General features: G+C 46.6%; 1 protein-coding gene across 8 annotated transcripts in view; it reads right to left on the bottom strand.

Annotated features, from left to right (window-relative positions):
* Positions 1-27,664, bottom strand: part of LOC144159464 (uncharacterized) — a 286,980-nt gene that overhangs the window by 208,775 nt on the left and 50,541 nt on the right. Inside the window, exon 1 of one of the 8 annotated variants that reach the window (XM_077690971.1) lies at positions 4,296-4,314. The exons of the other annotated variants lie outside the window; for them this stretch is intronic. The gene's annotated coding sequence lies outside the window, so the exon portion shown is untranslated. Of the gene's footprint in view, positions 1-4,295; positions 4,315-27,664 lie in introns of those variants that run through there. 8 annotated transcript variants of the gene reach the window in all.

Below are 27,664 nucleotides of genomic sequence, written 5' to 3'. Positions count from 1 at the left end.
AACTTTTTTTTTTTGGCCTACCATTTTCTCCTTCTCTTTGCTGCGCCGAGTTTTGAGCGACGTCAGGAACGGACGGAACTCAAGCTAAAACAAGCGGCGCTGTTGAAACACAACACGAGCGCTGACTGTAAAGGAAGGTATTTATTGCTACGACGACAATATAAACCAAAGGAACGATAAAAGCCCGAAGAAGAATGAAAATGCGAACAATGGGCTGTGTCGCAGTTGAGTAGACACTGCGGCCATCGCAATAAATGCCTCCGTTGATGGTCACGCTCGCGTTTTGTGTTTCCTCTTTACCCCCGTTGTTCGCGCTTTTATTTCCCAACAGGTACGCACGAACCCCCGTCTTGTGAGTGCCCTCGTGGTGGAGCGTCAAGACTGGCGACGAAGGCCTATCTGTATCGTCGACCCATAACCACGTCATGAGACCTTCGTGGCTCGTTCTTGCGTTCCTTCATTACGCGCAGCAAATGCATTATTGACCCTAGCATCACTAACATACTCTATGAATGCTAACCTAGGACTATTGCGTTTCCCCCTATAGATTATGTAGTATACGTTCCCGACACCGTAAAGCAGAAGGCTGCGACGTTTGTCAAGCCGTCCGCGCCTAAATCCTCATCTCCTTTTCGTTTGACCGAGAAAAAAAAATATGTTAAATAAAATTAAATTATGGCCAAGGATTGTTCTAAAAGGCTATGTCCCGCGTGCGTGTCTGCGCCAACACGTCTATGCTTTTGAGTCTGCGCTTAACATCATCTTCATCCCCATCCGACGCAAGTAGCCAATGCAGCTGACCTTATTAGTTGCTCAAGAGACATTTCCCGTTGTCTTTCTCTTTTCATTCATTCACTCATTCATTCATGCATGCATGCATACATACATACATACATACATACATACATACATACATGCATACATACATACATACATACATACATACATGCATACATGCATACATACATACATACATAAATACATAAATACATACATACATACATACATACATACATACATACATACATACATACATACATACATACATACATACATACATACATACATACATACATACATACATACATACATACATATAACCAAGCACTGTAATGTCAAGAGGCGCTGACTGCCTCAAATAATTCGGTTTTTCTCAATCACTGCAGTCAATCACTGCACAGAAGAACAAGTCGCCAAAGGCTACTGATTTGTTGTTTATTTGCCTGCCAAACGGTGCCTCCCTTTTTGCCTCCTATTTCTAAAATATGCAAAAGGAGACTACGTCTTGAGCCAAATTCCGCAACGGCCCATTGTGGGCCGACGGAGGCGCCTCTACTGTGCTCAGTGCAGTGACTGGGAACAATAGGCGGATCGGCTGTGCTTGAACGGTTGTTCTCGACTAGGGGGATTTTTGTAGAATATCCACGAATTTGCCAGTCCAGAAACACGTGACTCTCATCAGTTCTTCTGGTGCCTATGAGCGAACGTTCTCAGACGGTTCTGAACCAAACGGTAGGGACACAGCCAGCAAAATGTCGTCAAACTTTGAAAGCAAGAACTGCAGTCTAAGTTGGGTGAGCCTATACAGAATACTTGAGCAAAAAAAGTACAGAAAAGTATAAAACACCAAGGCACGCAGATAACTTGAATCTCATTTCTTCAACCCTTTTTGCCTAAGTGGTTCAGACATTTTCGTACGAACTGTGCAGTCCCTTCAAAAAGTTTCGAGGCCATGGCTTTCATCCCCTTATTAGAACTAAACCAAAGCGGATGTTCAGCTTGAAATCTAATGCAAATGTTTAAGGCGTGCCCTCCGTTTTTTTTCTTCTCGCAGCTCGAAGTGCCGAAAGATTGCGCGGAATCGGGCGCGAATGTTCCGAGACATTTACAAACGCCAAGGGATAAACGCGGGTGCGTTCGTTCGTCTTACGAACACAGTTCAATGTTGATCAATTCTTCTCGACATAACCTTCTCATTTCAAGTTTCACTCTAAGAGAAAAATAATGAGTCGATACGTCATTTTGCCTACGACGTAAGTTAACTTGAAACATTGTCCCATCACAGTGCACAAACGGGATGTACGAAACAAATTTTGTACCAAAGGTAAGGTATTCAAGAAGATGCAAAATTCTTAGCAACTGCGCTAACCAATTGTTGGTTATATTATTGCACATTCCTTCTAAGCAGCGATAACTCGGTCAATGAAGGGAAGCCATGACACATCAACCATCAGGGACCACTCGGTAACCCGGAAAGTTCCATTTTTATGATTTTGTTGCTTTTTCCGTCGTTTTTAATATAATGAATACAGCAGCCACGGAACCTCCATGAAAGGAGCGGTAAGCGACGAAATGATGTACACATAGGTGCGGGTTGCGTAACCGCGAAGAAAACTGACATGGATCCCACGTAGTAGAATGGTTTCCCAATAAACGTAAGCACAATATTCAGCCCGTAAATTTTACGGAATAGTTGTAACCCGGCGCGTATGAACCCCATAATCTTCGAGCCGAATCAGTTGCGTATAGTATTGGAAAATAAAAAGAATTTGAATATACAGGCAGGTATGAATACTTGACTGTTCCTAGAAAGGAAAAAAAAAAAAGTTCAACTGGCCCTACTAACGTATGTTTTGATTACCGGAAGAACGATGCGGTTGTACACATAAGCGCGCACCCACAAACACGCAAGGGAAGGGTGGCACGGAGGAGTTATGAGAAAAGAAGACGTCGATACATTATTTACTTATGCGAGAAGATAATAGAGACTGAATAACTGACACACTCAGGTTGCCTCGTCATCTTCTGATCGTGTTCCAGAAATTCTGCCTTCAATAAAAAGTACGTGTACACTGCTTGCCTAAACCCGGCATTGAACAATATTTGAGAAACCGGGTTGATATTTTTTTCCCGAACAGATACATCTACAGGATAACTGTGCTCGTATTTATGGAAAGAATTGGGGCGGCATTCTTTTTATGCATCTTCAGGGAAGGAATTTCCGCCAACTTATCCGTAATCTTGGGATAGTTAGTTATAACCATCTTGGGATAGTTAGTTATAGAACTTTGTGGGCAGCAAAATGGCACAACCCTTCAGCCAGTATTGCCCTAGAGTGTGTACCAGCACCAAGACGAAGTGGATGTATAAATAAGCATTACGACTGCATTAAAATATTTGAGGCAACAACACGAATAGGTATTTCTAATGCAACATTCGGCTCACAGCGTGTCTTCAAGAAGGTGACGGGAAGGCAGCCGAAGTGATCTAATTGAAGTTAAATACGCAAAAACGATTAAGGAACACATAGAGAATGTTATGTATGCATTTGAGGGCACCGCAAAACCGACAACACTTAAGCGACCTTAATTTTGGTCGGTGGGTTCTAAGGGGAATATGGTCCACACGAACAGCCTAACCTTCTAATGGCCATCCTTTTCGGCTAAAAAACAACACCAACCACAAGACGCGGACTGTTGCTTTCCCGTAAAGATAGATGGAATGTCGGCCGCTTTTAGAGTCGATATAATATTTAAGAATGAGAGCGGTCTCCTGCGCGTGCGCGTGTGCCGTGTATCCATTGTGTTCTTCGCACTCCTGATCTGAAAGACAAGGCTGAGCTTACAATTAACACTAACATAGTTATGTATCACTTCAGCCGCTCATGCCATTATTGTCCTTATATTTTGCAAAACAACATAGTGGAGGAGCGGCGAGTTAGCGCACATTTGTACTGAAACAGCTGTCGAAAAAACAGCGCAAAAACAAGGAACCAATGGGCAGAGAAGCTGATGAACACGAGCGCTGCTTTACAACTAAACGTCATTTATTCTGTGCAGGCAGTATAAGGAAAAGCAAAAAAAAAAAGCACAAAAGTGGAGCTGCATATGTAAACTGCTTCTATTGCTCACAAGTCCACCAACAGCTCGCTAACGCATGTGCCGGAGCTCTCGATCGTGCATAGCAAAAGCTTCGGAACCGGACACCACGAGCTCTGACTACAGGCTGCTGTTTATTAGAAAATTAGCAATAGTTAGGAAACGAACCGAACGAGCACAAATTCTAAACTTGTATAAAAACTGAACTCCGAAAAGTCTGGGATGAATTTCACGGCTTCTAACGTCGCGGCGAAGGAGAAATTGGCACAGAACTTGAATTGAATGCCTAGATGCCCAACACAAACGCGTCAAAATTCCAACTAAATATGTGGTTCATCGCGTTTTCTTCTTTCATTTTTTTTTGTGAATACGAGCAAATCAACATCAGCAAATAATCGGCAAGTAATGAGACAGTACCTCTTATCCCCGCATCGCCGATGCTGCGCGTAGGGGAATTTCTACCATAGCGGTGAGGACCTTGATTCCGATGTCCCAGTTCCTCGCATTGTTCTCTCAACCCGAGGGCAGCAGCAGCTTTAGAGACATTACCAGCAGATCACCACTTCGTACAGGCTCGCGAGGATACGACTTCGTCCTCGCAGGAGCGCTACCCCGTTGGGCCCCGTCGGACGCACACGAAGGCGCCGGCGCTCAAGCCCTCCTCCCGAGCATAAGCTGGCTGCTCTAAGGCAAGGCGCTGGTCGGGACCGCTCGAGCGGGGCTTTGGCGGCTCTCAGCTTCACCCGGCAGCTGCCCTCGACCGTAAATCGCTGCCGGGTGTCAACTTTTTTTCACCGCCGACAACACCGTACGCGCGCGGGCGCGTGTGCGGGGGGTTCCGCCCGCGCTTAACAACCCTCCTCCCGGGCCCCGCTTCTTGAACCGCGGCTTCATTTCGGCCACTACACAGCCACGCTACTAGGAACACTGCCTGCCGCTGCTGCCACCGCCTTTTTTCCCTGCCTGCCGGAGTTCGTGAAAGAGAAAGAAAGCCGCCTCGTGCGGGGGGGCCCCAGCGACTGCGAGCGCTCCTTCGTTCGCGTGAAGGCCGCATCTTCCAGGACTCATCACGGTGCCGCCAACGATTCACACCTTTCGCTCTGTCTTTGTTCACAGCGCCGGCGTCATGCCGCCTTTCTCTCGTCCTCTCTCCCCTTCCCGCTTTTATCCCGGGCCACTTGACTCACTCTCTCGCCCTCCACCCCTCTGTCGGTTTTTCTCGCTAGCTGATGTTGTCTGGCGCTCGGTCCCTGTCCCCAGGAAGGAAGAAAAAGAGCACGCGCCGTGCAGATAGTTTTGTTGAAACGCACCACGGCGCGGGCTTTCGGAATTTGTTTCAGGGGTCTTTTTGAGCCTTTTGAATCATGACCGCACGTCAGTTTACACAGGCTGGATGGGGTCAGGCAGTACCTGTAACGTGACACCAGGTTTAAGAGGGCTTTGCCCTTACGTAGCACGTCGAGGAACACCGAAGCGACGACTCATCTCTGTGGAATCAAGTGCGACGTCATATCTTTGTCGTTCGCCTGCCGCGCTGTTTAACGGCAACGAAGATGTCCAGTTGCTGATATAAAACGCCCCGAATCTACTGTGCTGCTACTCTTGCCTTTATGACGTGTCGAGTCATTACCATCATCATCATCGATCTAGTGATGTCCACCGCAGGACGGGAGCTATCCCGCAGTGACTTCCATCCGCTTCTGTTCTGCCTCATCAGAAACCATTCTTAACACCAGTGTCTTCTTATCGCACCCCAATGGCCGTAGGAAAGCCTGACACCAAAGAACATAACGAGCAGTACGCAGTAGAAGCAGGAGGCATGCACCAATATGCTGTAAATGCGAGGTTAAACGTTCGAAATAACCGCGTTGTAAACATGCACTTTCGAATTGCAAGGTAGCAGAACACGCTGGGCCAACATCCGAGCACCTCGACAACCTATCACCCCTTACCCTCAGACCCCAACGAGGAAATAGTGAATCGCCTCGACAGAGACCTATGATACAGTGCTAAGGGCAGCTCTTATGCTCTAAACAAAGGAAGTCCTAGGTGTCGGTAACAAATAAAAACATTGAAAGAGCAGCAGCAAGGCAATCTTGATACATATATAGGGCAAGCCTCTTTGTGTTATTTTTAAAAATCCCCTCGGAACCTAACTATCTCCCTCTCCGCCACTATACGTGCCAGGCCCCTTTGGGGTAAACTAAGGTCATGCTGCTTCCCACACGCGCAAGCTTTTTTCAGTTTCAGACAGCATTTTTTTTTGTTTGGCGCCCACCTTGCGGTTGATTTCTGGAGCTTCTTAGTTATAAGGTTGCATTGACACGGGTGCCGTTTCCATGCGTTTCATAATTAGGCCTTTTTTATAATGCGATGCGCGACCGGTTTACGTACACAGTAACCTAGAATGCATCGCAACTACGTACCCAGGTCGTGAAAGGGAACGTGGCAGTTGTACAAATGACCAGGCAGAGAAACAGGAGAGAGAGAGAGGAAGGCCTACAAGTACAAAAACTGGCGCTGCCTGTGATGTCGTGGGTCTCCATTTGCAGCCGACGTTTAGCGCTGTTTTATTGTCTGCTCTCTCTCTCTCTCTCTCCAGTAATGAATGAGCTCGCCAACGAAGGAGTACAGTCACGTCGTAGCGTTCAAAGCTGTATGCACATTTGAAAGATTCGCGTTTAGTCTTTCAAGATGTCGCTACCATTCTCTCCGTGTCCAAATAGCAATAAAACTGGCGACATAATGCCAAAACATAGTCGTGATTGTTTTTCTAGCTTGCGGTGATAATAGACGGAGGCAGCATGGGAATGATTGGGTATTGTAATTACGCTTGGCAGCCTCGCGAATGAATACTGGGCGGTAGTGTTTCGAGGTACGCAAATTTCTTGGAATAAACGAACCGAGGAAAACCTCTTTAAACAAACAATATGCTTACAATCTAGCATTGCGGTACAAATCCTCCATTCATAATTTTCAATCTGCTTTCACACAGTTATTTTACTTAAAAGAAAATATGCCAATTTATAGTATTAGGAATCAAGGTTACTAGAACATTCCATTTTGTCGCACGGAATATGGTCGCCAAATGCTCTGTTATGCTGTTCCCCACCTACTAAACAGGTTAAGAAGCCAGAACATTGTTTTAGAATTGTGGGCTCCATATGATCTTCGCGGAGCTTTTTCTGTGTCGTAGGCCATAATAGAATTTCTAGAACTTGGAAGTGTTCTCATTTAATCAGTTTGATTTTTTTTTTTGTTGTAGTACACAAGCATTGTGGACTTATGTTGTATGATGTCATGTAGTTTTTTTTTTTAAAGAAACATCGCGTGTATTTTGTATTGACTTTCTAGCTATCCTGGAGAACTGTACAGCCATGATATCCCGAAATGTTCGCTTATGTACAGTATATGTTGTGATTAAGGGCTGTACCTGCTCTTATTTTATGCCTTGTACAAGGGTGGCTCGAGCTCTTTCAAGCGAAACTCTTTTCACTTTTCGCCTGAGCCAACCCGAATCGTTATGGTGTAAATAAAGAACTTGAACTTGAACTAATGCATCGCTATTTTTGAAGCTGTTGGCGGCTAAGTGCTTTTCAAATATGCCGGAACGTGGCTCAGCTCAAACAGAAAAAATGTTTTATCTACTTCTTAGAGATCCTCTCTACTGCCACTCAGTTACTCGATTAGGGAATGTTAGAAAAAATCTGAAGATGCAAGAAAACCCTTGATAGTTGCAGAATGTGTTTTTGCTTCTCCGTAGCGGCGTTTCTTCGCTAGTGATGACGACATAACACAAACAGGTAAGCTTGGTGCTTTCGAAATAGAAATAGAGGGGAGAGGAAATGGATTTATTTATTTGGTATTTTACTGGGCGGTGAATATGGGGAGGTGAAAAAAAAAGAGAACTGCCAAATATACTCAATCAAAGAAAGTCAAAATGGAGAAAAGGAACAGTTGCAGGGAAAGTAAAAAGCGGGAAATTTGAAAAGCAGCAGAACTAAGGCAGTACTGTAGAGGAGAAGAATGCAACTACGGACGCTGCTAAACACATATGCCGCTATATTCAACACAATCACGTGAAACAGTTACAGATCCGCATCAAGGTTAAAGGACTCCCTCCAATTCTAAGGTGCTAACAAATGTCTAAAGAGCTTCACTGCCTAGCACAGTATCAGCACGACTGGGCCATGCTCTAAACCAGTTCCTCAGGGAACCTCGAGATTGCAGTCGCACGAGTACTCTCCATTGCGGCCGCTGCTTGCGTTGGCTACACCTGGTGACCTTTTAATTTGAAACCCGTTGGCGGATTTCGGATGGGAGACACTTTAAAATTGCCGCGGCCGACAAGAGACGCAGCAACAAAAACTAGCGCCCCTCAACTTTGGAAAGTACACGGTAAACGGTTGCCACCACACCAGCGGGCACAAGACGTCGCGAGGCAGAAGCAACACAAAGGTGTCGTGCTGGTGGAACACTCACGCAACGCGTCCCTCGCTCGGGAAAGCGTCCGCTAAGGAAGCGTCGCCGCTTCCAGTACATAACGCGAAGCTAGCCATTTATACCGTTCGCTATACGCGAGGTTCGGCGTTTAGGCTGCACTCGCCGTTTTGTGTGCGGGTTGCTCGTAGGCGTTTTTCAGAGAATATCTTCTTAGTTTTCACACAAAATAACCACCTGCATGTTCATTTATCTGTCGAAATCACTGCTATAAAAACAAATGGGAGATCAAGCTCACCAGCCCTCGGCTTGAGGACCAGAGCAAGAGTAGTAGCGCGCGGCTTTCAGAAACAAGAGCTCACTCCCTTTTCCTTTATTTTATTTTCTTTATTGCCAACTCAATCGTTCTTCTTCTTCTTCTTCTTTTCTTCTTCTTCTTCTTCTTCTTCTTCTTCTTCTTCTTCTTCTTCTTCTTCTTCTTCTTCTTCTTCTTCTTCTTCTTCTTCTTCTCCTCCTCCTCCTCCTCCTCCTCCTCCTCCTCCTCCTCCTTCTTCTTCTTCTTCTTCTTCTTCTTCTTCTTCTTCTTCTTCTTCTTCTTCTTCTTCTTCTTCTTCTTCTTCTTCTTCTTCTCCTCCTCCTCCTCCTCCTCCTCCTCCTTCTTCTTCTTCTTCTTCTTCTTGTTCTTCTTCTTGTTCTTCTTCTTGTTCTTCTTGTTCTTCTTCTTCTTCTTCTTCACCACGAAGGCAGTGGGTACCCGGTCCAAATTTTGACAGCAGAAGAGCTTGGATGCGCGTGCTAGAGATATCGCCGCCATGCTGTTAAAAAAAGCGCTTTAAACCGAAAGTTATTCGCTGAAATGAGCATGATAAGGCAGTCGCTTCCAGAGCAGCATTATTGTACCTTGCACAGCGTTACAATCGGCGCAGGATTCAAGGGAATTGAGGCGGGATCTTTTGATCTCGGATTATCCTTTATTATTGACCGCATTTTCAAAACTCTTGCTGGGTGAGGCTAACTGAATTATGCTTTGTAGACCCTATGGACTCCTAAACATCGCCGGATGGAGTTTCACGACCTCTTGAGGGTGCTCTACGATTTCTTGCATTGTATCTCAACTCTATAAATATCAGATAAACTGCATAATGCCATACTGTGCGACGTTCTCTTCCGTCGCGTCATATAAACCCCGTATAGGTCTCACAGAAATCTCATCTCGATGCTTGTGATATGGAAAAGTTGCTCCAGGTATTAGTGAATTGGGCTTCGGCTATGCCGTTCCTCGGAACCCATTAGTGATACGGTTTCGGAACATCAAACGGTATATCGCCCGCCCCCAAAATTCCTGAGCTTTGGGAATACGCCCCTAGTCAACCGCTCCCTGACTTTCATACGGGTGCAAATATGGACGTAATAGGGACGACTATAAACAAACAACGAAAACCGCTTCTCCCACGCGGGAAATATATTTTGAGACATAACAGTCAGACAGTCAAGATAATTAAGACAAATGTGAACACGCTGTATTTGTGAATAAAAACAGGATACATGTGACCTTTGCAATGCAGATGAAACACAGATACTTTAAAAGAGCCAACCAAGTCTATTCCTGCAAGAAGGGGCAAAAAGTTTAAAGGGAAACATTTAAAAATGTAGCATGACTTGCCCCGCGTTAAGCGTTCATGGCCGACTGTGCCGCACTTATGTTCCGAGCGCTTCCCTTTCCGACTCCCCCTCCCCTGCCCCCTGTACGCCAGGGAGCAGCGTCTGGGGTTGGATTAGCGAAGAGGCTGCACGCGGCGTCAGGTAGGCTTACGGCATTAAAGCCCCCGCTGCACCAGCTGCGCGATATGCCAGCGACGCTCCGGAGGGAGGGGACCCCGAAATGTGTGCTCGCGAGTGCTCGCAGGTTTAGCGCGCTCCCCTCCTCTTCCCTTCTGACGCGGGTTTTAGCGAGTAGAATCGCGCATATTTTAGGCGTGCAGATCCGTGCAGAGGCAGGCCGTATCAGAAAGGCCTTGCTCTGTCTACGCCACACCTCTCAGGTAGCAGGGCTGTGATGTAGAAACGACGTCACACGTCCCGACATGACACGAGCATACTTCTAGGAGGGGCAGTATAATTTGAACGAAATAAATGAAGCCGTGGCGCTGTCCTTTCAAGTAAAATGAGTTTACCCTAACCCTAGGACTGCAGTTAATACGAATTTCTTGCATATGCAACCACAACAGACCTGAGATCACTTACACCTCAGCGAGGAGCCTTGGGGCAAGAAAATCCGAGTGGGGCTAAAACACCAGGCGTCTATCCGGGTAAGTATTGCGAAGTACCTTTAGCCCGGAGAACCAGCTTTTTTATATTGAGTTTTTTTTAATTTGCACACACAAAAAATTAAGGGCACTGGGACCAAAGGTATACATGAGCACTTGATTCGGTCCCCATTCCCTGTACAGACACCAACAACAGCACAAAGTTACAAGATGTCAAAAGAAAATCCTGGGCCATCTCCACTAACGCAAAACCTGGGGAGGGGCGAAGCATGCCATGTATAAGTGTATTCTTGGCACCTTGGCGTGTTTTGCCAACGGAGACGAAACCATTGGGGGGGTAGAGGTATACAGCTTTGCTGTAAGAGTCTCTTGTCTATGAAGCACGAAGCTTTCTAGCGCGAGGCGTGAACGAGTGTCCCTGTGTTTTTTTCGTACGCGTAACGATGCGCTCCAGCAGGAGGTGTAAACGAGTGTCCCGGTGTTTCTTTAGTACGGATTACGTTCTAGCGCGAGGCGCAAACGCGTTTCCCGGTGTTTTTGTGCCGTGACTACATGAAACGACAATTACTATGACAGCGATTACGACGACGACAGGAGACGCCAACAGCCCCAGCCCCTAAAAGGCTTCGCCCCTAAAAGTCACTACAAGTGGTAAAAGCAAACAAACCATAAATTCGGAAACAATCGCATCACTTCGCATAAAAGTGCGAACATGACACAACATATCCTCACACAACAATTTTAACATCTATAGAACTTACAAAGCAGCAAAATTCACAATTAAAGGAAATTATTTATACAAAAGAGGAAGGTACATAAGCAAAGGTTAATAAGCAAAGGATACCAATAGCTACTTTTTTTCATAAAAAATGTCATTTACATAACGACATGATGTCTTTCCGCGTACAGGAGATTGGGATATGTAAAATTTACGAGATACGACCGGTGAAATCATGTGAAGCGGGAAAAGTGCGAAAAATGAGGAGTGAGCTTTTTCTTCTTTCAAGATTTTTGCCGACGCCAAGTTAGCGGCGTGCTCGGGGGCGTTAGCATGTACGAGAAACGCATTTTACCCACACCAATACTAATTTGATGCCTTCCTCATACTGAAATATGTGATACCCCGTTTGTACCTGAATTTTTCACATTGTTATGAAGTTTCACTTGCTTCACTTTCCCACCGGCTGATTTCAAAGCCCACAAAACATCTGTAGCTGTTCAAGACCCAACAGGAAAGAGCAAACGGCTTTTGATATCCCGATAAACAATACGACTTTAATATAAAAAGGTTTCAGAAAAGAGAATACAACTGCCCAACTACAAGAAGGGGATGAGCGGCGGGCAAGAGAAATTGGGAAGGGCTAAAACGAGCTCAGAAGGCGTCTGTTTGCAACAGGAGCAGCGGCGGGACACCCTGAAAAAACCGATAGGGAGTCACAGGCCATGCGAAGACCAACCGCATGCGTCTTCCCTTTGGATTCGCCCTCCGTACCTTTCTGGCAATAATGAGTCGAGCCTCCGGCAAATTAAGCGTGACACCCCTAAAAAGGCTTCATTTCATAGACAAGAAAGAAAGAAAGAAAGAGAAAGAAAGAAAGAAAGAAAGAAAGAAAGAAAGGAAGAAAGAAAGAAAGAAAGAAAGAAAGAAAGAAAGAAAGAAAGAAAGAAAGAAAGAAAGAAAGGAAGAATAGAAAGCCCAGAATTATGGAGTGTCACACCATGTCAACAGTTTCTGTCAGCCAAAAAAAAATTAAGCAGTTTCCTCAAAAGCGTATTGAAACGAATTATAAAGAGCATAGATAAATTTTGATGTGGGCCTTATGTTGGTAGAATGTTCAAGCGTCCCTCTAGATAAAAAAATCAATTCTTTCTTCTTATACATGCTCATCAAATACAAATGTCGGTCTCCGTCCTTTCCTCGTCTCATTTATACAGACACATTCTGTATGTAATGCCTCAATAGAAGCAATTTCTCTGAGTCCGTCCCAGCGGTTATAAAGCTTGCAAGTGACTCAAACAAAAATAAAAAAAAGTACAAAGTTGTTACATTTCCGCCGTTAGTACGAACTAGTCATGAATTTGCACCGCAATGGCTTTCCAACATCGAACGCAGGCTACACGGGCTGTAAGCTTTGCCGCACAAATACGAAGTTTCTCAGGCTTTCAAACTGCACTGTGCACTAAAAAGTCATCTAAAATCAAGTATCAAGTAGAAAACTTCCGAGTATCAAGTAGAAAACTAGACCACCAAAATTTTGCTTTCCCGAGCACGCCCCCGCATGAACTGTCCGCAAAAGCATGCAGGATAAAGTCAAATCTCGCTTTTACCTCCCCGTCGCACGTGTACCAGCTCAAGTTACTATTGCACCTGGTCCCAATACACACCTCGTGTCCTTGAATAAAGAACAGGGCAGCGCGAGCATGGCAATGAAAGCATGTCGCCTCGCGTGCGGTGAAACACCTACGCAGAGAAGTACGCATCTATATGCCAACCGGCACCAAAAGGAACACATAGGCGACACGGTACTAGCCGGTGCGACAAAAGCACGTGTGAGGCTTTTCTCAGCCGCATAAAGCGGTGGAGAGCACCTTCGCGACGGCTGAAGAAATAACGGCGAAGAGAAAGAAGCGAGGAAAAAATGCACGAAACAAACGCACGATCACAAAGAGATGACCAAGAGCAGCTACGCAACCCAAGCAGTAGGGCGATGAAAAAAAGAACGCGAAAGCAAAAAAAAAAAAAAAGAAGGATATAAAAGGTGTAAGAGAACGGGGTGGTCGTCTCTGCACCTTCACCTCAAACGCCGCAGATGCGGGGAAGCGCGGATGGAGCGAAGGCGAAACGGGATGCTGGAAAAGAGGATCGCCGAAAGGGACGAGGGCGCGGAGGCAATAAAAAAGAAGAGGGAACGCGAAGCCAGGAAAAAAAAAAAAAGATGAGGATAAAGAAAGGAGAGCCAAGGTGGAGGCTGCGAATGTCGGTATCGAATATAAAAAAAGGCAAGAAAAGGGAAGAGGCCGTGGAAGATGCGAAGAGGAGGCTCGTACGGTGTAAGCAGAATGAAGGGAAAAAGACGGCCCACGCAAGAAGCATCGCCGCCAGCGCGAACAGAAAGATGAAACGCTCGCGATGGGGAGAAAAAGAAAAAGGGGAGTCGGGAAGAGGAGAGCGCGGAGAAATGACCCTCGTGGCAGATGAAAGAAAAAAAAAGAAAGAAAGAAACAAAGATCAACACACGAAACAAACAAAAAAAAACGAAAAGGAGCGAGTCGGCGTTAGAACTTAGAGACGAAAAAATAAAATGAAATAATATGAAAGGAAGGGAGAAAAAGAGCTAAAGCAGAAAAACGGCTCGGTGGCGCCAATATACTTAAATGGGCTAAATAAAACGAAGAAGCAGCGCGAAATAAAAAGGAAGAAATTTGAAGGGCGCGTGCGGAAAAAAAAATCAAAGGAAAATTAATGCGGCGGCTTTCTTGGTGGAATTTTACATTGAGGATAATTAGCGTTCGTTGATCTCGGCTTGCGGACGTCTTAATTTTTGCGTTAATTGAGGGTGCGCATTTAGACCCGCTCCTTTTGCCGCCTACCTCGGCCAAATTTTTTTAGCTAGGCCGTAAATGTGAGCAGCGTAAATTACTAAGCGTGGGGAAGTGCTTATTTTATTCTTGATTTTGAGCCCGTTCTTGGTCTGTTTTTTTATGTCGGCAAATTTTTTAGTATTAAGGAATTACTGGCGGGTACTAACCCATATAGAAAGTGGTTCAAACTTATTTAAAGAAAAGGCCTAAGTATAATACAAGCCCTTTTTATTAAAAAAAAAAAAAACTCCTTCCGATTCTGGTCAGATGCCGAATGTTACCTTGTTTTATTTCGCTTCTGTTCTTTTTATGTTGTGAACTTCTTTTTATCCGATACACAGCATGACTGTGGTCTACATAAATACCACAAAATAACCAAAACAACAAAAAACAAAACTAACATAAATGGCCCAACCAGACCAAGTTGCTGGGGCGGACTTTCATATTTTAACGTTACCACTTTTCAAGTTCTTTGTGTTCTTGTATGGCGTATGTCCAACGAAGAAAAGCGGGCAATGTTTCCTTACATTGAGAACCTTGTTATTTTTTTAGGACAGTGTAGCTGCAAATAATATTCTGGTTTGCTCTGCAGGAGTGTTTATCATTTGTAGGCAATAGTTTCGCTGCTATACAAAAGAAGCCTATTAAAAAAAATAAATTATTCATATAACACCACTTTCAAGGTTAACCACTTTCCCTACCGACTTTTATGACATCACGGGACTTGCTAGTGTGGTTGGCGACCACCAAACAAAGTCCCCCCCCCCCCCCCTCCCCCCAAAAAAAAAGAAAGAAGGATTGCGCGACTGTTGCGGGGGCTTCAGTTCCGTCTGAGCGCCACTTCAATGCTAACGGGAAGTTAACGAAATAATGACTGCATTTCGTTATTGGCCGTATGATTTCGCTGGTGGAGCTGGAAAGTTGGTCGATGCTTCTTACTTTACTGTGGGGAGCACAACGTCATTCTGCGTGGGGATAGAGTTGAGGAAGTTAGCAAAGGCTACCCTTCCTTCAAATAAAACAAGGCTGTAATTTGTCCTAATGGCGTCGTTATTAAAGGATCCCCAGGACGGTTTAAATATAATCCTAGACTAGGCGCACCTTAGAATCCGTGTTTCGTTTCATACCATAAAGGACAATACTGAAATATATTTACTGATATATTTCATGCGACAAGCACCTACGGACGAAAAGGAAAATAAAATTCACAGTTCTCCGCATTATAGCTAAAGTACCTTTGGCACAAAAACCATGCCGGCCACCAAACCGCGGTTCTCGCTTGAAAGGTGAAATTCTGCAGTTGGTGAATAAGAAGCATATTTGTTCCCTTACGCGCATACAGCATGAGCGGAACAAAAAAATATCAGTCTCTCAGTAGGAAAGTGTGGATATCAACGTTTTCTAACCCCAGAATTACGTCAGAACCGACAAAATCCCAGAAGTGAGCTAAAAGAACACGGATAACACAAGTAATCTGGGCTTTTTTCCGACCGCCCCATTGCACTGTGGCAGCCTGCCAAAAAATACCCCATTCTTTCCAAAAGGGAAATTCTACCCGTATATATCTTATTAAACAGAACACGCCTCCACGTGCGGCGCAGCGAGCGGTCTCATCGTTCATCGAGCGTCGTATCTCAGCGCCTGCTCCTCATCCCTCATCTCTCATCCCTCGTGCGTTTGTCGGCCTAGTAAAGGGTAGCAAAGAAGAAAAGAAAGGTGCACCCACATGGTCGCCGCACGAGCGCCCAGAGGTCTGCAGCGCTACGCGCACACCGAAGTCGGTCATTAACAAAAACACGCCGGCGAGTGGCGAGAAACTTCTGGAATGAGCGAAGGGTGAAGGAGAGGGAGAGAGAGAGAGAGCAACGCGGGAATGGCGAGGACAGATTTGCGCAACTCGCTAGTCGGCCGACAACACTTCTCTTGCCCTGACGGCCAAACTCGGCAGCAGTCCAACAAAACGCGGGACACATATGTCTCCCAGCTAAGGGCAGAGCGATGCCGCAAGCGGGGAGGCGAAACAAGAGACAAAAAGACGGGAGATTCGAGCATTTCCTAAACACGCGGAGGAGTGAGGAGGGAGAGAGAAGGGATAAGAGGTGAAATGAGAGCGCAGCGAAGGCAATGGGGACAACAGCCAAGCGGCGAACCTGTGCGCGACTCGACCGAGTCGCTCGACTTCCCCTTGCTCCTGATGGGAAGACAGATGATGAAACGAGGTCCTTTCGACGCGGAGCCGCCGTTGCGAATGGAGGGCGCCATTAATATTCTTGCCACCGGAGTTTCTTGGCAGCGGCGGCGGTGGCCGCTGGCGTGGGTTGCTGCGAGCCGCCGCGTTCCCGCCTTAGTTCCCACTCCCTCCCCTTTGGGGAGACGGCGAGAGAGAGAGAGAGGGGGAGCTCTACAACGCCGCGCGCACTTGGAGGCCCCTCCCGACCGCTTTTTGTTCCTCTCCCGTCATTCCGTAGCACTCGTTTCCGCAATTCCGCCGTAGACGGGGCCTGAGCAGATGTTTTTCCTGCAGCGCGCGCGCTTTCTGCAGTGAAGAGGCAGCAGCGGAGACATTGTTCGTCTTCAAGCCGTAAAACTGGCTCTCCGGGAAGTGTCACCGTTACATGATTCATTAGGCGAGCGTAGCAGCTATGCGCGTGAGAGGCAGGAAGAGGCGGTCAAATCGCGCGTGCTGCCAGCTGCCATCCGGGCACGTGCGCTACTAACTCGGTTATAACTATAGCTACGCGCAGAAAGGCATGAATAAGTTAACGCTTGCAATTGCGTGCAATTTGGGCAGATTCTTGTGCTTATAGTTTGTGTTGCTCATAAAGTATAGATTATTCACATTTTAGCAACGAACGGAATACTTGGCTCATACAGTCAGCTATATCCCATCTCTTCTCATGCAAGTTTTGGTGGACGCTGAAACTGTTTGTTAACATTTGCTGCGGCGAAATCGAAGGTGATGCAGTATGCATTCGACACTGTAGCTCCGCCCACATGCTACAATGTAACCAGGTTGGGAATTTTCGCAACGTAGTTCAGTCATAAAGGAAGTAGAAAACAAGTACTTAAATGCCCAGCGAATTTATATATAATTTTAAATAAGATAAAAAACGTATGACATTAAAACAACAATGTCAGTGCGGTGGGACTTTTGGGACAGTCGTAGTACTAATGAACATTTATTCCCGTAAGTTTGAGGGTGGGAGGTCAGTTCAGCCTCATTAGTCTAGGATACCGCTACCTCGCGCTACTTACAGAGATCTGGTTACCAGCGTTTGTTGCCCCGACAATGATGCGGCCGGCGCGGTCTGCCCTTGCTCAAGGATGGGGATTGGTGGTTGTGTGGGCCAGGGTAGATGCTGAGAGGAGTAATGCTACAGTCCTGGCATAAGCAGTCGTGGAGAGAGGGTATTTGGGCGTGAGAATTGAGAATGGCGCGGATGCAACAAGCGCCGGTTCTGAGTCTGCGCGTGGTGTGTGCCTCATAGGTTGCCTCGTAGGTGTATAGGGAAATGTGAAGGGGGGGGGGGGGCGGCGAGGTGGTGAAGACCTTGCCTTCACCGATGCAGGTAGTGAGGGAAGATGGCGCTCGCTGTATATGGTTAGGAATCCCGGTTCGGTCGTGCTGATCGGAGCACCCGGAAGTGAAGATCGCGGGTTGCAGCGTGCTCTCCTTCATTTCCTGCAAGGCTGTGTGATTGTGATTTCATCATCTGCCGAGAGAGTTTCAAGTAGCTTGAGGGCTTCGGCCGACGCCAGGCCTGTTTGGTAGAGGCGGCGCACACAGCGAGTCCATGATGATGTTTTAGTGAGGCTGGGTTTCGTACGCTGTCAAAGCATAGGCGTTGTCATGCGCCTCTGCAGTGTGGGGGAGAAGCCGCTGTCTCCACGACTCCTTCAGAGTTGAGGGAGATTGAAGTGGTACGTGGTGAGGCCGAGTGCTGTGCATTCTCCGTACAGCAGAGATGCAAGCTTGTCGCTTGAATAGCGTTTGGTGTGGTTGTTGTAAGGAAATGGGCCGGATCACACGAAACGGAAAGAACGCTCTTGGTGCGGATGAGGAAATGACATTATATTTACAGACTGGACAGCACAGAGGGTTTAAGCAATAACAAAAGGTAATTCACGAAGCGTTATGGAGAAACTCAGATAATAAAAACAGCCCACGCGACCCGCTCCAGCGCCCGCAACTACAAAGTCCGCGACTGTCCCCGCGTAAACGTCCCGAGGGCAGGAAACGCTCACAGTCGGTTGTGTGGGATGCGGGTGCCGACGTCGCCCTCGTAGCGGTGTTCGCGTCGTTGAGGTTGGCACCCCAGGTTCCGAAGCCAGAAGACTTTCAGCCGGGTCCGCTGACGGCCTTGCTACCGCCTCGCGCCCGGTCACGCGCCGTTCGGAACGCCGGAGCCCGGTCGACGGTGGCCCGTGCTGGCGACGATGTCCCGGGCCTTGGCGGCGACGCCCGGAACCGTAGCGGAGACTGGCGACGGCCTTGCCTCACTGTGGCACGTAGACCAGACGTCTTGCCGTGAGGTCGCACAGAGCCGTGCCCCGTTCAGTCCGCCTTGTTCCCTGGCTCCGTCTCGCTCCCTGTCCCTGTTGTTGTTGTTGTTGTTGTTCCTTCACAAAATGGCGCATACCCAATCAGGGAATCGGCCAAACATCAGTTGCTAATTCGAATGAGATTGCTGCCTATGTGGATGATTCAAGGAAAGTTAGAAAATTTTGGAAGCTTTTTCATCTTGTTTTTGAGGAATCGAGATTGGAAATTAGTCAAAATTGAAACAAAATAAATAGAGAAAGAAAGAAAGAAAGAAAGACGAAGAAGAAGAAGACGAAGACGAAGAAGAAGAAGAAGAAGAAGAAGAAGAAGAAGAAGAAGAAGAAGAAGAAGAAGAAGAAGAAGAAGAAGAAGAAGAAGAAGGAGGAGAAGAAGGAGGGGGAGAATAATAATTATTAAAAAAAAACGGCAATGGAAACGTTTGGAGGGCTCTGGTGAGGTTCCAGAATAAGATACGAATTAGGTTGTGAATCTTTTGGAATTTTCTATGAAGCGCAGAAGAGCAGAGCAAACATCCCGGCGGCCATATCCAGTTTCTGAAGCCCCAAGTGATAAAAGAACCGGCACTGATAATGCCAACCCCAGGCGATGAAGCGGCACCTCAAGGAGCTGACGTCTGAGGCTTGAAAATCGTCGACAGGACAAAAGGAAGTGGTCCACAGACTCTTCTTCATTACAGTAACTGCACATGGCAGACTGCGCCAGACGAGACCTGTGGAGGTATCTGTTCAACTGGGGCACACGACATCGAAGGGTCATTACTATCACCTCCAGGTCGCGTGAGGGGCACCAATTCGGTTTCCAGGAGAATTTGAGATGACAGAAATCTCGCAACGACAATAGGACTGATTCGTGCTGCCTTTGCAGTTTCAACAATCTACGGAACCTTGCGGCGGCTAATAGAGGCGTAGACTCAATGACATCGACAACAGGCCCGGAGAGTGCTACCCTTGCCAGAGAATCTGCGGTTTCATTAGAGGTGATTCCCGCATGCCCAGGGACCCAAAGAAGGTCGACTTCAGTAATATGAGGTGGTGCTTCGTTTCCCTCTTCTTCTTCCAACTCATCAGCAGGCGTTTGGTCTTGAGCTTCGGCTTCTTCGCGTAGAATGCGGCGTCATTCCCCTTCGCGGGTATGTTCCATCACAGTTGTGAACCCAAGCATTTTTTCGGCCCTTGTTGTAGGTAGGGTGCATGTGCTTGGGTATCGGTTTCACTGTCATGCAACATTGGATGTTGGATGGGATGGGTTTAGGAGCATTGCACGGGAAAGTAGTCGGCCGATGTTTCATGCGACCCTTCTTCCTGGTGGAGCGAGGGGGAGGCGTCAGAGGTGCACAGTTTATTGTGCTTAAATAATTACTTAAAGTGTGGTATATTCCGAGTTTACGAAATTTTTTTAGTGGTATACGCTGGCAGACTAAGGACTGCCTTGTGCGCCTTGCGGATTTAGTGCAACAAGTATGCTGTGTTCGCTTGGCTTGAGGACAACGAAGGGGGTGCCGTAGGTTAGTTTTGTACGAGTTTCCAGGTGTTCTCTTCTAGGCCGCAAATTCTGGGAATCAGGGGAATGAGCATTAAATATATGATCATACCAGTCAGTACAATACCATCTACGAAGCGTCATTGCGCACTGTCTTTGGCAATAGTTGATTATTGAAGTCGGATATTTGTTAACGTAATATAGCCATCATCGGTTACAAAATTTGGTACTGTGTTGCTCTGCGCTACGAAAACAAGCAAAGCGGAAAGCTTGAAAGGGTCCTCGTCAGTCATGAGATATCTGGCCTTTCGGAACTTCTTCAAAACTAGCCTTTTGTGGTCTGGAACGTTCTAGCAGATTAAAATAATATGTATATAGTCGCAGCTTTTGATTTAGCAAGTGTCTCTGGTGAATAAGATTGAGTTACGCGTTCAACTACTGATTTTCCTTTTATACATAACCTAAAAATCGGCAGTCAAATAACTCACGCTTACATGCTGCTCCAAATGTAAATCTGTTGGCCAGCACTGGCATCGAGTGTTACAAATACATTTTGCAACAACTGGAAGCAAAAATATTTGTAATGGGGCACAGAAATTCAAAAAAGCCCTTTTGACTCAATTTAATATACAGATTTTTCGCGTTTTCGGGGCATGAGAAACTACTGTGGCCTTCTCTGGCAGCTGAAGCTTTGGGGAAAAATCCCCTCCTGTTTTAAGGTAAACTAAACTAAAAATTTCCTCGTACCTTTAAGAAATGTTCCACTCCATGAAAATGTAAGCTTGGGCATGTACGCACTTATCTTTCCCCGTTTCCTTTTGCACCACAGAAGTAGCCATGCTCGAAAAGCGTTCGCCACGCCATCGGACGGAGCAAATCAGGCCATTCCGCCGGCGGCCGCTTTTCAGATGGAGGCGAAAAGCAAAAAAACGCCCGTGTGTACGAGATTTCGGCGCACGTTAAAGATCCCCAGGTGGTCAAACTTAATCCGGAGCCCTCCACTACGGCGCGCCTCGTCGCCTGCGCTGCGTCGGCGCGTTAAACCCTACAATCAATCAATCAATCAATCAATCAATCAATCAATCAATCAATCAATCAATCAATCAATCAATCAATCAATCAATCAATCAATCAATCAATCAATCAATCAATCAATCAATCAATCAATCAATCAATCAATCAATCAATCAATCAATCAATCAATCAATCAATCAATCAATCAATTAATCAATCAATCAATCAATCAATCAATCAATCAACTCAGGCTGTTTTTTGCATTGCAAGCTCGGTAAGCGCCGGCGCTGCGGCTGCGGTGGTGCTTGTCAAGATTCAGACCACTACTGATCACCTGTTCTGTTGGTTAGCGTTCCTTGGGTTATTACGTGTTACGTGATGATTACACGAATGGCTCCGAAAGGGAATGGGGGTTGAAATGCATATGTCACTGTGGCATCACTTAAAGGAGTACTGACACGAAAATTTTATTTTCCGTTTTTATTGCTTTTATCGATGCTTAATGGTCTGGCGAATCCGACACAGCACTTCAAATACATCAGCACGCGATAATTAATTACACTGAACAGGCCGAAAATCGTTTGTTTCAATTTCCCGTGCTTTCAGCCCAAAAGGCGCGTATGACAGAATCCCGGCATGACCTCACTGCTTTGTGCGGACGTAAAAACACTGCGAAGGCTAGTGGGGACGTTGTTTCGACCGCGCCGCTGCCGGAGCTGAACGGCTCAGCTTTCTGAAGGTGCTAGGCCTACCAATAAAAGTCCTGATGGCGACTTCTATTGCGATTCCGGGCCATATTACCACTTCCTTTCTCGTGTGTGGAACTTTATTTTTGCCAACAGTGCCTTTCTGGGCAGCGGTTAGGCCTGTAACTCTGGCTACGTGCACCCGTTTGTGAATGCGCCGGCGCCCAGTCACCGCACACGGGGCCACGCGCGTGAAGTGACGTCACAAGTTTTTGACGAGCGCTGTCCGCGTCACTTCTTTTGGCTACCACGGGATGATGTCACGCTGATATCCATTTGCTGAGTGCCGCTCCGCGTGCTGTTCCATCGGCGCGTCAAATGAGATCCAATTAAAGTATGGTCTTCGCGTCACAGGTTGCTCGTATTTCAGCCGGGGCAGTCTGTTGAGTAAAGGAAGCGAACTGCGTAACGATATTAACTTCGAAGATTGGTGTCAGTACTTTAAAGGTACCCTGCAACACCCTTTTTCAACTTTTTAAAAGGAAATCTGAAAGGCTTGCAGAAAGTAGCAAACAGACTCACATGGTACTTATAATATGGGGTCACAAACTACCCCAGCCAAAAAATACTGCTCTATGCCCATCACATAACCTGGAAACCTGCTCAATAGATTTTTCTCTCTTTCCCGAGTCATGGTGTTCTGCCGGAGCTCGAATTACGTCATTACAGCGGTGCAGTGGTATTGGCCGCTTCCTTTCCGTTGCATTAATAAACGCATTCGATTGCCACTTTAACGGTATGCGGATAGTTGTGCTGCGGCGAGGAAATAACGCTTTCTCGCTCCGTACTCGTAATAATTACGGCTTTGACAATGCTTCCAGACGCGAAGGAAAGAGTGGACGACTTTATTGGAAGTGCTGCAGAGCCCCTTTGAATCATATGGGCACCGTATTATTTCGCTAAGAAACAAACGCATGTTCTTTAGGGTCAAGTTTTTGCCCCCCCCCCCCCCCCCCTCCCCGAATTCAGCTAATTCATTACTGCCGCGTCGACTATCTGCAACCAATGTTTGATTTTTGTTACTTGTTACTTTTTAAAACAGACTTGCAACATACGCAATTTGACATGAATCGTGTATTTTTTCTTTCGCGGTGTCCTATCATCTTTTGTCTTAACGTTACTTTATACTGTTGCTCCGTATTTACTTATCTTGCGAAAGCAACAACAACAAAAGCTTCGGCTTCCCAAACGTAGCTACTTAACGAAGGCGGACAGTGAGCCCGAGCTCGCCCATTGCATCGTATTAGAGGGGAGCAGGCTTCATTGTCAAAGCTTCCCTGCTCAAACTAGAAACTGCAGTTAACCGCACACATCGAAACATAAAAAGGCTGCGGAGTCTCTGGTGTGTGGGGTATAAAAGATGGAGGGCCATGATGGCGCAAAGGGGTGAATAAGGAGCGAGGGATTTCAAGAGGCGTGTTCCGTAGAGGGAGAAAGAAGGGCGAGGCCGAGGGGGGCGCCATGTTGACGCGGCTGGCTGCGCCAGCGGTGGCGCGTTAAGGCTACGACTGCTGGCTCAAAGTCTTGTCCGGCGGGCTTTTACAAAGAAACGGCATTACGCAGATCGCGTTCTGCGGCGCAGCCCTACTACACTCTCGCGCGCCGAGGTGCCGCGGGAAAGCCCACCGCCAGGGGCAGAAAGGGGGCATCAGCCGCACTGGTGCGTCCGCTTGGCTTGCACGCCGGGCAGGGCGGGGAGTGCGAGGCCTACACGCATTCCTAATGCCCACGCGCGGGGTGCTAATGGTGTACGCGCGCGGCTTGGCTCGGCTTTCGGCTTGGATCCCACCGGCGGTGCGCACTCTTCGGTATGCTTCAAAGCCTCCCCCTCCCCTCCTCCCAGTGCAGCGTCTTGCCCGGAATCGAGAGTTGTAAACGAGTCGCCCCGAGAATGAGAATTGGCCAGAATGCGAGGTGTGCCTGCACAGACTAAAGACCGAAATAAAAAAATAAAAAAAAACGCGCGCGTAACTAGATTTAAACTCGCTTCGCTCTTACGCGTCACGTCTAACCTCAACGCAGTGGTGAGCTGTTCCCAGAGGAAGTTCACCGCCTTATATCATTCACTGAAAGCTGGAACTTCTCGGATCAAAGGAATAAATGCGAATTTCAAAGTGAAGTGAACAGTTTTTAACCACGAAAGAAATCACGTGGTGTGAAAATAATTGATAACGCCAGCTAAAACGATTATTCAGCGATACTGTGGCGAATGGAATCGACAGGTATGCCGCCTCCAACACCTGAAGAGCACTGCTACGCCATCTTTTTTCTCATGGATTCGCCTACGTTCACGGGTAATCGCTGTTTGTTCCGGCGGGCTCTTCGGCCACACCGTTTTACTTCGGAAATGTTTTCCTAGGAAGCGCATAAACTATACCAGTGCAAGGCGATCATATGTGTGCAGCCAGTGCCTGAGCGAGAACAGTAAAACGTGCATAATCAATTTCAAAAATCAACTGATGCAAATTGTTTTGTTCCTCATTGTCAGTTACTTCAATGTTAGTTGCAATGTTACTTAACGAACTTTTGGATTTTGCTGCACTTATGGCTTAAACTTAAGATATAATTATATCCAGGTTCGTTCTACTGAATGCATACATTCTATCACGTAAAATTTATAAACGTGCGGCGCTCAATAACGAGGCCAAAGAAAAAACAAATTGACACACACAGCCCCCCTCCCCTCCCCTGCCCTTTTTTTCTTTTTCCCGTTCCCACCAGCCACTTCATGCGCTCGATTTCAAATGAATGACAAGGTAGAAAGGGATTAAGGCGACAGATCGGGAATACCTTTATCTTTTTATTGGGGCTTTATTCTGTAACAGACTATTGCCTAGGCGTGACGAGGAAAGAACATTAAAACACAAAGAGTGTACTCGCATGTTTTCTTCTGAAATCTCTGCTTTTTCTTGGCAACATTCTTGTATCTACACGACCTCATCCGTGACAATTTATTTAAACTTGTGTACACTTTCACTAAGCATGTCAGTGCTACCGCATGTGAAAGTAAGTGTTGTAGAGGTCGTTAAAACCGAAGCTACACCGCCTTATGAGGTACGCTGTAACACAGGTCAGCAGGTTGATTTAGCCCTACAAAATTCTTTCACATCCATCGAAATCACTCCCACATGCACGTGTCTTTTTCTTGCAGTTTTGGCAGTGAGCCGGCGTTACATGTATGTATGTATGTATTTATTGTACTTAGGAAAAGGAAAAGCCACCAACAGGCGTAGTTTGTCTCGCCTAGGGGGCGGACACCGGAACGCCTGCTGGTGTAGGGGGGAGGGGGAGGATAGGGAGAAAAGAATACATAGGAATAGGAGGATAGGGGGAGAAGGTTGACATTACAATGCATGTAACTCGCGCAAGGGTAAATATAAAACACAAAAGAGAAAAAAAAGGAAAAAGGGGAATAAGGGTAAATATAAAACACAGAAGAGAGAAAAAAAAGGGTTACACACTGGGAAAATTAACATTACAGAGAAACACTAAAGATATAGACAACACATGAATCTACAAAGGACACAGCACACTTGTAAAAGGGGTCACACACGCACACACACAAGTACAGAAGCTGCTTCAGCAGCAGCACTCCTCCACAATCTGGGCAGCTAGGCAGAGTTGTAGTGGAGTGCGCTGTGCAGCCCCGAGGCCCGCAGGTATGTACCCAGGGCCTCGAGCACTTTGTCTCGCTCCCTAGCACTGCCCGGGGGCCAAAGCAGATCTTTTTCAAAACGAGGTTGGCAAGAAACTTTAGAATTCCCCACAATTATTCACGAAACTCGGTATCAAGGCCCGATCTATAGACAGTGTTTGCCAGGGAAGTGAAAGTGGGCACATACGTTCTGGCCGTTTCGACTGTTTCCCATAAAACTGCCCACGGATGAAACAGAGCTGTGAGTTGCGGGTACTGGTGGCTTTTTTTATTGCTTGTAGAAAATGGTAGGCGAAGTCGGAGAGAAAAGAACCTTGAAACTGTTCGCGATAGTTCTTGGAGTGTGAGCGAGAGCGGTAGAATTGTCCCAGTACCTTGCGGGAAATGTTTACCGACTTTTACTGTTGTTGTAGCTTTTAGTAAATTTACATTAAAATCATAGCCATTATTTATTACTAATAATACGCTAGTAAATGGTAAAATTAATAGTAAAATAATAGTAATAGTAAAATGGTAATAGTATTTCCTTATTGAACAATAAATCTTGGTTACTTCCATTGGTTTAGAGGATGTAAAGTTTAGCTTTGTATAAATTTACATTAAAACAATAGTACCTTTATTACTAATAATATACTAGTAAATAGTGAAAGTAATAGTAAGGTATTAATACTAATAGTAAAATAGTAACAGTAATAGCCGAATTGAACAATACATCTAGGTTACTTTCATTGGTTTTACGGATGCAAAGTTTAGCTTTGTGGATGGGCAAGTTTAAATTAAAAGTAATAAACATCTAATAATTAAGCAAGAATTTATTAATATTGAACGGTAGTCAGACTCCAGCCCACACCATCAGAGTTCACACAAAAGAAGAAGCTGTTTAGTCATAACTTTTTACCACTTTCTACTGCAGTCTGCTCTGTTCGAACTTGGGGGTACACCAAATGAATAAGGCGACGCGTCTTCTAATCCTTTCAAAAACCGTTTTTTTTAGTAGGTGGGGTTCGAGTACACGAATTTTTTGATGTAGGTACCATTACGGGTGTGGTCCAAAGGTAAGTCTAACTGTTCCTCAGAATTGCCTTTGCGGTAAGATTGCACTTTAGGGAAAATAAAACGAAAACTAGAGGTTTACTGCTCAACACGAAAATAGGGCCAGCTAGACTAGGGTGACGGCAATGACGCAGCATTGTCGAAATGTTCACAATGAAAGTGCTCGATATGATCGAAAAGTTGGGAACACAATACATTGCTTCGTGATTAACGTTCATTAAAGTATTCCCGATTTGGCTCTACCTCTCAAAATCTTCGATGTTGGGTACATCGGCAAGCTCCATGCTATGAACTTCTCCGAAGTTCTACCATAAGGTCCAAACCTTCGGTCATTTCGCGCTGTTTTGAGACCATCTTCTCCCACGAGAATCCAGGGAAACAAACATCGCCAAAAGCTAGGTTAGGGATCCAAAACGCGAAAGCATGCGCCCGGCAGAAGAGGGGGGGGGGGCAACAGCGACGCCGGGCGAGACTCTCGCGAACGCAGTGCAAACAAACAGCGCCAGATCAAAGCGACGCCTCCTGCACCTCAACCCCGGAGAGGCACGACAACACGACCGGGTGAGCGGGAAAAGGCGCCAGCGGGCGAGCTTCACTGCTCGACAGCAAAGGCCCGCAGTGAAGCCCTTTGGCGGCAACGACGGTGGCAGCGGCGCTCGGGTGGGTTATCAGGGAAAGCGCACTTGCAGGCGGGCAGGCAGCCGCGGTGCTGTGCGGAGAAGAAGGCCCGCCGCGCGCCAGGGCCGCCTAGGGATCGAAGGCAAGCTCTAGCACACTCGAAGGGGGATGGAAAGTGTGCGAGGTTGTAAGGGAATGGAAGAGGAAGGAGGCAGGAGGGGGAGGAGAAGGCGGCGGCGGTGGTAGCAGCGAGCGCTAGGCGGGCGCATTTCCATCGCGTTGATGGATGACTCCCTGAGCGGTGGCGGCTGCGAGCTCGCCCTCAGACCCTCCAATTACGCACGTACAGCTGAGCACGGGTCCACGCC

This window comes from Haemaphysalis longicornis, unplaced genomic scaffold (assembly GCF_048455015.1).
Source record: "Haemaphysalis longicornis isolate Haplotype H1 unplaced genomic scaffold, Haemaphysalis longicornis Haplotype H1 scaffold_10, whole genome shotgun sequence".
Classification (NCBI taxonomy): Eukaryota; Metazoa; Arthropoda; class Arachnida; order Ixodida; family Ixodidae; genus Haemaphysalis; species Haemaphysalis longicornis.
Note: the sequence above shows the minus strand (reverse complement) of the source record. Positions and strands in the feature narration are given on the sequence as shown.